Raw genomic sequence first — 9,811 nt, forward strand, 5'->3', positions numbered from 1 at the left:
CTGTGCTAGGTGATTCTCTGACATTTTCTTCATTGCAGGTTTCAAAGACATTAGCTGTAATGTTCCTAAAACCATCAAGATGATTGCAGCACTACAAGCGGAGAACCAGACTGGATTCCTGGGCCTGTGTTCCTAAACATCCTGGGAATCCTCTCAGAGAGCTCCTAATTTAGCCTAAAGATTCCCAGCAAGGAGTCTTAAGCAGTGACTTGCTCTGTAACATGGTGGCACAGTTGGTAGCACTGGTGCATCACAGCACGAAGGTCCTGGAGGGTTGATGCTCATGGCCTATCTGTGTGGAGTTTGCATGTTCTCCCTCTGTTAGCATGGGTTTCTTACTTGGGTTTCCTTCGTACTCCATCAAAATCATACTGTAGACCTGGCATGTCTCATCTACTAGCTTTAATATGAATCCCATTAAATGTGATAGGGAAATTACAAATTACAGGACAAGTCTTAACAATCATATGTCAGATAGGCAGAGGTAGTAGGAGGTGAGGACCTAAATGCTGGACCAGACATGAGGCAGGTAGTTGAAACAAAAAGAATCATGACATGGCATGGAGACAAGGAACATGGCATGAAGGAAATAACATTAACGACAAAACAAGGAACAAAGGGAAGGCAGGGCTATAAATACACAAGAGGGCTCAGGGATGACAAGACACATGTGAGACAGATCAGGATAATGGCTCCAGAGGAAACCAATTAATTATCAAGAGAGAAGGCGGCACAAGACAGGAAATCCAGACACTTAACAAAATAAAACAGAAAACACAACACATGACCGGAGAGCTGTATCACAAATCGACTTCAACTTATCCGGTTTTACTCCAACTTATCCAGCTGAACCTATTCACAACAATGCCAATCTGGATAAGCGTTATCACGACGCTGGTTATCAATATGTTAACTCAATCCAGGGGCCCGTTGCACAGAAATAGGATTCAGATATCCAGGATAAGTAACTAAATCCTTCCCAATGCCACCGTCTTCATACAAGGTACATTCCTCCACCTTTACGCAGGACGACCATTCATAGTGAATCAATTTGGAATCAGTGACTGTGGTTCACCTTGCAGTGTCTAGCAACATCATCATACTGTTGTAAGTACTCCATGAAAGTCATAGTGTAGCCTGGCATGTCTCATCTACTGGCTTTAATATGAATCCATTAAATGTGATAGGAAAATTACAAATTGCAGGACAAGTGTTAACAGTCGTAGTAGGATACTCATTGCTTTGTATTACAGATTCCCCAACATCATTGGTGCATTTGACTGCACCCACATCGATTTTGTGAATAGGATTTCCTTGCACATCATTAATGGTCAGGTGTACGTGACTTTTTGATATATTTCAACACTGTACATGGCTTGTGATGTGCATTGATTGGTTTAATAGTCTGTATCTTATAGAATGGTCTGCAGTGCTGACTACCTGATCAGCAGTGTTGTGGCAGAGTGTCCTGGCTCAGTCCATGACTCCCCAATCTTTTGGTCCTTGCAATCTATCGATACCTGTCACAAGGTGGCGCACATAACCTCTATTAATAACCACTTTTAACATTATGGCTGTGTCAAGAATGTCTCTACTGAGCTCTATTTATGAGGTTGTGATGATGACATTTTGAATCACAGGTGAGTTCTCTGGTGTACAGCTGGGGACAGAGGCGATGCCTACCAGCCTTATAGCCTCACACCATATTCAGACCCCCAGGAAGCACAGCAGGCATATAATACTGCCCCCACCAGGACAAAGACTGGATGGAGATGATCTTTGGCCTCCTGAAGGAACGCTTCCAATGTTCTACACCATCTAAGGTCAGCCCAAACAAGACATGTGACATCACTGTGGCCTGTGCGGTCCTATATGCATCCTGTACAATTAAGTTGAATATAACCTGCAATGGCAGAGACACATGCTTTAGAGTTCAGTTAAACTGGGCCTGGAATGGCAAAGGAATTCGTGTCATTTTATATTATTTGGCCTATTGTGCTGAATACTGTATGCAGACCTCATATTTGTCTGTTCATTTCAGTATGGATTTGTCCTGAATTTATTTGTGTTGTAGGGGTGTGAGGACACACTCACAAGACGAGACGAGACACGATATTGGGTTCACGAGTACGAGACGAAAAGAGATTTTAAGAAAACTACAATGACAAATTATATGACTGCACCAACAGACTTTTATTGGATGATGTAAGCATGAGATTTTAATAGACTTCTTCTTCCACAAATTGAAACTAAAACTAAAATTTATAAAAGTAAAAATAAATAAAATTAAATATCTCTCTTTTTTCAAGTGCAAAAAATATTATGTGCAAAACCAAATCCAAGTTCTACTCTGTCAATACAGAGTGCAAATAGTGCAAACAAGTATGTCACTTGCTGCAACTACACAGCCATGTTCTTTTTTTTTTTAAAGAATATTAGCATGTCCACATTCTCTGGCAGCAGTTGGGATCTTTGCGCATTGACTATGTCTCCTGCTGTTCAAAAGATGCGCTCACTTGGAACGGAGGTAGGAGGGACAGAAAGGCACGCTTTGGCCAGTTGAGACAGCAAAGGATATTGGAAATAAAGCAGTGTTCTTGCCACCACTTCAGAGGACAGCCACTGAGAGGGATAGAGGCCTCTTTTCTGTAGTTTTCAACTTCCCTCTCGGCCTGTTTTGAACTGTTGGACTCCTGTAGTTAGCTTCCCTAACAGGTCCTCAAGTGCTGTATTTTTGGGAGCAGGTTCTGTCACTTCAGACTCATCATCTCTCACAGCCTCCTCTCTACCATGTGTGGGACAGTGAGCTCCACCTGCTGCCCCTCCTTCCCTCTCCTCAGCTGTGGTCTTTAAACAGAAGAAACACTAGTGTTAAATTTGATAAGCAGCTAAGAGCCCTCTCACACACACAAACACACAGATGCTCTCAACTGTTCTGCCTTGCTCTGTACCCTCTGGAAGACGGCCTCACACTGGTCATGGTCTAGCTGAGGTAGAGTCCGGAACCTTGGGTCCAGTACCGTGCACTCCAGCAGATAGTTGAAGGCATCCCCTCTATCTGTTTGCAATATTCGTGAGGATTGCAGTCTTTGTGTTGGCCACTGTGGTGGAATCTCCATCATTTGGTGTCACACTGTGTTCAATCATGCTCTTCAGTGGCTTCAAAGGAAGCAACAGCTTCACAAGGTCTTCAGCATCTCTGAAATCGCAGCTGTCAAGTTTATCGATGCTTCGGGCGTTTTGTCTTAACTGGGCTGGTGAGAGCTGCTGTTATGACAGCTTATATCCAACGTGCTGTTCCATCGCGTCGTAACGTCCATGATTAACTTGTGTGATGGCTGTTGTAGCTGTTTCTGCTTGGAGAATAACCCTGCGGTAGCCGTTGAAGTCCGATGAAAAAACAAAGCAGCCACACGTCTCACCCACCCGAGCAAACGAGCGACGCAGGGAACACCGAGGCCAGCTTGGGTTGCCAGAATTATAGTGTGCGCAAAACACTTCGTGCGGCTTCAATCCCGCCTCGTGCACGGCCACGTCCATATTACGTGCACTGTCGGTAACAATAGCAATGCCATGGTTGGGTTTTTTAAGCTCCCAGTCAGTAACAGCTGTCTGTAAAACTTCAGCTGTGTTTGTGTGGGACTCGGAAAGTGGGTGAGTCTGTAGTACAACACTTTACATTTTCCAGTCATTGTTGATTGTGTGGGCTGTAATTGTGATGTAGCTTTGCGTACCTCTCGATGTCCAACCGTCGGTTGTTATGGCGATGCTTTCTGCGTCTTTCAGGTTCTGTTCAACCTTGCTCTTGGGCTCTTCATAGAGGTTCAGGATCACTGTGCGTGATGGGATGGTGTACTTCGGTTCCAGTGTGTGGAGTCGCCGCTGAAATCCTTGATTGTCTACCACAGAAAATGGCCTCATATCTGCTGCGATGACAACACCTATGTCTGTTTTTATGGCTGTGGCTCTGGCGCTTGACTGTGGAAGTTGAGGTCCGAATGCGTTTGTCAGCGTTGTCTGGCTTGTTAGTGTTTTCTTCACAGGTGCAGGTGTTGATTTGAGTACCGAGCTGTGGTGGTGCTGTGTATGTCTCTGCATCGTGCTCGTATTAGTCGCGGTGTACGGCATTATTTTCATACAATGCTTGCATATTGTCCGTGTCTTATCAGTTACTCTACTGCCATTTATCATTTCCGCCGGGTACCCGAAATGCTGCCCAACAAATGATTTGAAAGTGGCGGGGGCATTTTCAGTGGTAATACCGATATTTTCCGACATCACTCTGGCCGCTTGCTGGTTCACAAATCTCGCGAGACTGATTTTTAATGCAACAACAATTATCGTCGAGTTAAATCTTGCGAGACCTCATGACATCAGACCTCGTTACATCCTTAATGTTATGAGGCAGAGTTCTCTGAGCTGATAAAGACTGAAATGTTGAAACACACATGTTGGTCTAAGTTGATGCTGATTTACAAGATCCTTCACCCTCATGTGGTGAGTTCATATCTACAGTCTCATGTTCTATCCCTAATGAATTATACTAACTGATCTTTCAACAGTTAAAGTTTTATAACTGTGTTCATGACCAAACGTCTCTACATATAACACCGTCTGTTGTACTTTCTGTTGGTGAAAGACTAATGTGCTATGCTGGAGCAGCTGGCCTTATGTGAGGAAGGGGCCTGGGACTGGAGGGTCACCACTGTTCACTACCATGGGTGTAGGAAGTAAAAAGAACAATGGGTTTGGAATCAAAGCAATGAGTCCCTTTTAGTTTTTCATCCTGACTGAAGATAAGGCTATGAAATAACACACACACACTTATGTAGCAAACACAAATGTTACACTGCTTTGATAGCAGCATCCAAACACACAGTGCCAATGTTGTCAAGTGGAGCTTTTCATACAGATCTATGATCAGTGTAGTGTGAACAGAAATAAAGTCTGACAGGAAGCAGGAAGTTAAAGCGTTCTGAGAGGTAACAACGGTTAACAGTTGTGATACATCCTGAAACACTGATGAAGAGATGATGTAGAACAGACTAATGGAACTGGATCAGAAGTGTCTCAGAGACAGACATGACATCAACAGCATGAGGACATGACCATGACTAGATGTAATCATTAAAATACAGACATGATGATAAAGAAGAGAAGAGGCCCCTCCAGCCACAGAGACATTAGCTGAGTTATGAAAAGTAGTAAAAACATAATCTGTCACTTACTTCATATGTCTTCTGCAGATGGACACATTACTGTGGGAGTGAAGGGTCCAGTGTGACGTCCACTGATGTCTTCTGTGTTAACAACAAACACCAGGAATCATGTTGACAGTAGAATTTAGACGGTGTCACAGTTCAGTCACTTCGCACCACCACTCCTCATCCATCCAGACCAGCGTATACTCTTTAAATCACACTCACTCTACCAGATTAATGTTTTTTCCTGAGATTTTCCAGCATTCATCTGCCTGACTTCCTGGCACCGACTGTTCCTGGTTAAGTTTCTCAGCCTTCCGTTCCCAGTCAAGAGTTTTTTTTTTTTTTCTTACCTCCCTGATTAAACAAACTCCACTGATAATGTACCTCTTCATGCTGCATCTGTGTGGTACATGTATCACACAGCTGAATTTAATTGTCTCTAGTTACTCTCCCAGTTTATTATAACGTGGACTCTAGTTACTGATACTGGTTAGTTGGACAGTAAAGATGTTGATGGTCCTAAGCTGCAGATTCACTGACAACATTTACAGAGTCTGTTACATTTAACACACATGTAATAAACACATGAACAGCTCAGGATGTTCAGGCTCTTACCTGCTCAGTTTGACTCTGATCATGAAGGAGGAGAGAGGAGGTCTGGTTCACTTTCTCTGTATCGCTTTCATTTATATAGAGAAGACACACACACACAGACACAGACACACACACTTTATGATAATCGTCGTATGATCCGATACACTCTAAAAAAAAATAAAAAGAATTGGCTCAACAAAGGCAATCAACACAACATTTTCCATTAGTCTTTATTGGTCCTCACAACTTCTCATGAAAAACAGTAATTGAGGAAAAACAGTAACCCCCCCCCCCCCCAAAACGTGAAAGTGAAAGTCAAATCATTTCTGAGAAATGAGGTTGGTTTTCATTTCTCCTGCCTCCAGAAATAACATCTGAAACCACAGCACTCACTCTGATGACCACACACATTTGGAATGTAAGTACACTCTGTTCTTTCTACTTGTATACACCCCTTCTTTTTATTTAGGGAAAGTTTCTATTCCTAAAACTATTTTTTCTTTAATGGGCAGGCCTCTCAGTGTTGCTATCTTTCAGTGGGCCACAACGTGGCAGTGTGTGGTGGAAAACAGTATTTCATTAAGTACAGTACTGTACTGGACTTATAGATAATGCAAAATCAGAAATCTGTTAAAGCAATGAGGAGAAAAGCACCCCCAACAAAACACATATGGTGTGTAAAATCGGTAAATTCAATTTAAAATGGTGATTTTTAAATTTAGGTTTTTGGTCATAACTATATGACATTCAATAAAATGCAAACACGAATTCAAACATTTGTCTTTGTTCCTATGATAAAAACAATGTAACCTTACAACAGTAACTACAGTCATCATCCAGTCATAAACAGAAGCTTGACGGATGTAGCAAAAATAACTATGGGGGCAGGTTTTTGCGAAAGATCAGTTCTTGCTTGTGTACTATGTCTTTTTTCTTTATCCGTAAAAGACGCTGAAAATGTAAAAGGCCTGATGCGTGAGAGAGCATGAAATGCAATTTTAATTTTTATGTGACAACCACAGTACGACACAGAACAGTGTCATGCTACCAGCCAAACTATCTAGCGTTGTACATTACTGTGAAGTAATATTGCAGTGGTTAGGGTTAAGTTAAGTTAAATTTGATTGTGAGTGCAATTGAAGACCATAATTGTGCCTGTAATGGAAAAAAACAAACAAACAAAAAAAAACAAGTAGAAAGCACAAAGAGGTAAACACGAATGACTCCAGACCGAATCTTGATATCATCATTGTTTGTTCCTGTATGTTTCTGGATGCTGTGTTCCCTTGACTTTGCATGCGATTGTAATGATGTTCCTGGGTTACCGCTCTCCATAAAGTTTAAAGGGAAGAGGGTGGATAGTGACGTCACACGCCAGTTTGTCAGCATGGCGTGTTTTTTTTGGAAATAAATGACTCTCCAAATTTATCCCCATCTCTGATTTGGGAAACTGCTCGATCCTACGTTCGTCTGCTCGATCCTACGTTCGTCACGTGAGTAAGCGTATTGCGTCACTTCCTGATTCTGCACCGCTGCTGTGTGTGCTCACACTGTTTTAGCTCCGTTAAACATTTTCTGTATAAGTGGTGAAACTCGTGTTTTGAGTTTACCCAACCACCTGTCCTCTGTAGCACCTTGTTAATCTCACGTTTCTTCTCAGTTTAATCAACCTTGGTGTATTTAGCGGTTAACTATGGCTACTTTCTCTCCCTCTGCTTCTTCTTCTCTCTCCTGCTCGTCGTGCCACATGTTTAGCTGCTCCTCTGCCTCCTTTAGTGTTAATGGTACCTGTACTAAATGTAGTTTATTTGTAGCTTTGGAGGCAAGGCTCTCTGAATTGGAAGCACGGCTCCGCACCATGCAAAACCCAACAGCTAGCCAGCGCCCTGTAGTTGGTGCATGCCGACCGAGCGCAGCTCCCGTTAGCATAGCTCCTGCTAGCTGTCCCCCTGCAGCTCCCGAGCAGGGAATCAGGGCGGCTGGGTGACGGTACAAAGGAAGCATAGTCTTACCCGGCCCACGGAGCACCACCAACCGCTTCACGTTTCAAACAGATTTTCCCCACTCGGCGACACACCCGCTGAGAAGCCAACTCTGATAATTGGCGACTCGATTTTGCGGAACGTGAAGTTAGCGAAACCAGCGACCATAGTTAGATGAATTCCAGGGGCCAGAGCGGGCGACACTAAATCTTACTTGAAACTGCTGGCTAAGGCTAAGGCTAAGTATGGTACGATTGTTATTCACGTCGGCAGTAATGGCCAACGGTTACGTCGATCGGAGGTCACTAAACTTAATGTTGAATCGGTGTGTAAGTTTGCTAAAACTATGTCGGACTCCGTAGTTTTCTCTGGTCCCCTGCCCAATCTGACCAGTGACCATATGTATAGTCGCATGTCGTCATTCCACCGCTGGTTATCTAGGTGGTGTCCAGCCAACGACGTGGCCTATGTTGATAATTGGAACTCTTTCTGGGGAAAGCCTGGGCTGATTAGACGAGATGGAGTTCATCCCACCTTGGTGGGTGCTTCTCTTATCTCTAGGAATTTGGCCGATTTTATTAACACCCCAAAACCATGACAACCCAGAGTTCAGCCCAGGGGGCAGAGTTGCAGTCTTACACGCCTCTCTGCCGCTTCTCTAGTGCTGTCTCACACCCATAACTCCACAAACTCCATAGATGTGCTGTCTGCTCCCAGATTTTTTAAATGGAAAAATAACAATAGAGGAGTAATTCATAGGAACCTTATCCAAATCAACACAAATTCACTAGTACAACAGAGCAATAAGAAAATTAAATGTGGTCTTTTGAATGTCAGGTCTCTCTCATCTAAATCTCTTTTAGTGACCGATTTGATAACTGATCATCAGATTGATCTATTTAGTTTGACTGAAACGTGGCTGCAGGATGATGAGTATGTCAGTTTAAACGAGTCCGCGCCACCCAGTCATAGTAACTATCACATTCCTCGAGGCACAGGCCGAGGAGGAGGAGTGGCAGCAATCTTCCACTCTGATTTATGTATTAATCCTAGACCTAAGCAAAGCTTTAATTCATTTGAAAGCCTCACTCTTAGTCTTACGCATCCAGACTGGAAAACACAAAAACCAATTCTCTTTGTTGTGGTGTATCGCCCACCTGCTCCTTACTCGGAATTTTTAGCTGAATTCTCTGAGTTTCTCTGTGATTTAGTGCTTAGAACAGATAAAGTCATTATAGTAGGTGACTTTAACATCCATGTTGATGGTGGCAGTGACAGTCTTAGTTCTTCATTTATGTCATTATTGGACTCAATTGGCTTTTCTCAGAATGTAAATGGTTCAACCCACTATTTCAATCACACCTTAGATCTTGTACTAACTTATGGCATAGACACTGAAGGTCTAACCGTATATTCTCACAACCCTCTGTTGTCTGATCATTTTCTTGTAACATTTGAATTTACTATAAGTAATTACACAGAAATTGGAAAGACATTTCGTTATGGTAGACACTTATCTGATGATGCTGTGACTAGATATAAGGAATTAATACCTTCAATATTTAACTCAGTGCCTTATGTTAGTGATGTGGATGTCAGCAACCACAATCTAACTCGATCACAAATAGATAACTTTGTTGACAGCACGACAGCATCGCTTAGTACAACTTTAAATCTAGTTGCTCCTCTTAAAAAGAAGGTGGTAAATCGAAGGAGGGTAGCTCCATGGTATAATTCACAGTTGCGTAGTTCAAAGCAGACAGTTCGAAAGCTGTGAAGAATCTGGCATTCCACTAGTTCTGAAGAAGCTCACATAGCCTGGAAAGATAGTCTAACAACTCTCCGAAACATTAGGACAGCGTATGATTCTTCCTTGATAGAAGAGAACAAGAACAACCCCAGATTTCTTTTCAGCACTGTAGCCAGGCTGACAAAGAGTCACAGCTCTGTTGAGCCATCTATTCCTTCAGACCTCAGCAGTAATGATTTCATGAGCTTCTTCACTGATAAAATTGTTGGCATTAGAGATAA

General features: G+C 42.7%; 1 protein-coding gene across 2 annotated transcripts in view; it reads right to left on the reverse strand.

Moving 5' to 3' along the window:
- LOC125010926 overlaps positions 1–5,958 on the reverse strand; it is an 8,526-nt gene extending 2,568 nt beyond the window's left edge. The window contains exons 1-2 of one of the 2 annotated variants that reach the window (XM_047589877.1): positions 5,820–5,958; positions 5,229–5,300 (exon numbers count right to left, since the gene is read on the reverse strand). The gene's annotated coding sequence lies outside the window, so the exon portion shown is untranslated. Of the gene's footprint in view, positions 1–5,228; positions 5,403–5,819 lie in introns of those variants that run through there. The other variant, XM_047589878.1, reaches the window with a different exon arrangement.
- Positions 5,959–9,811: the final 3,853 nt, after the last annotated feature.

The sequence above is a fragment of the Mugil cephalus genome, chromosome 7 (genome assembly GCF_022458985.1).
Source record: "Mugil cephalus isolate CIBA_MC_2020 chromosome 7, CIBA_Mcephalus_1.1, whole genome shotgun sequence".
In the NCBI taxonomy this organism is placed as follows: domain Eukaryota; kingdom Metazoa; phylum Chordata; class Actinopteri; order Mugiliformes; family Mugilidae; genus Mugil; species Mugil cephalus.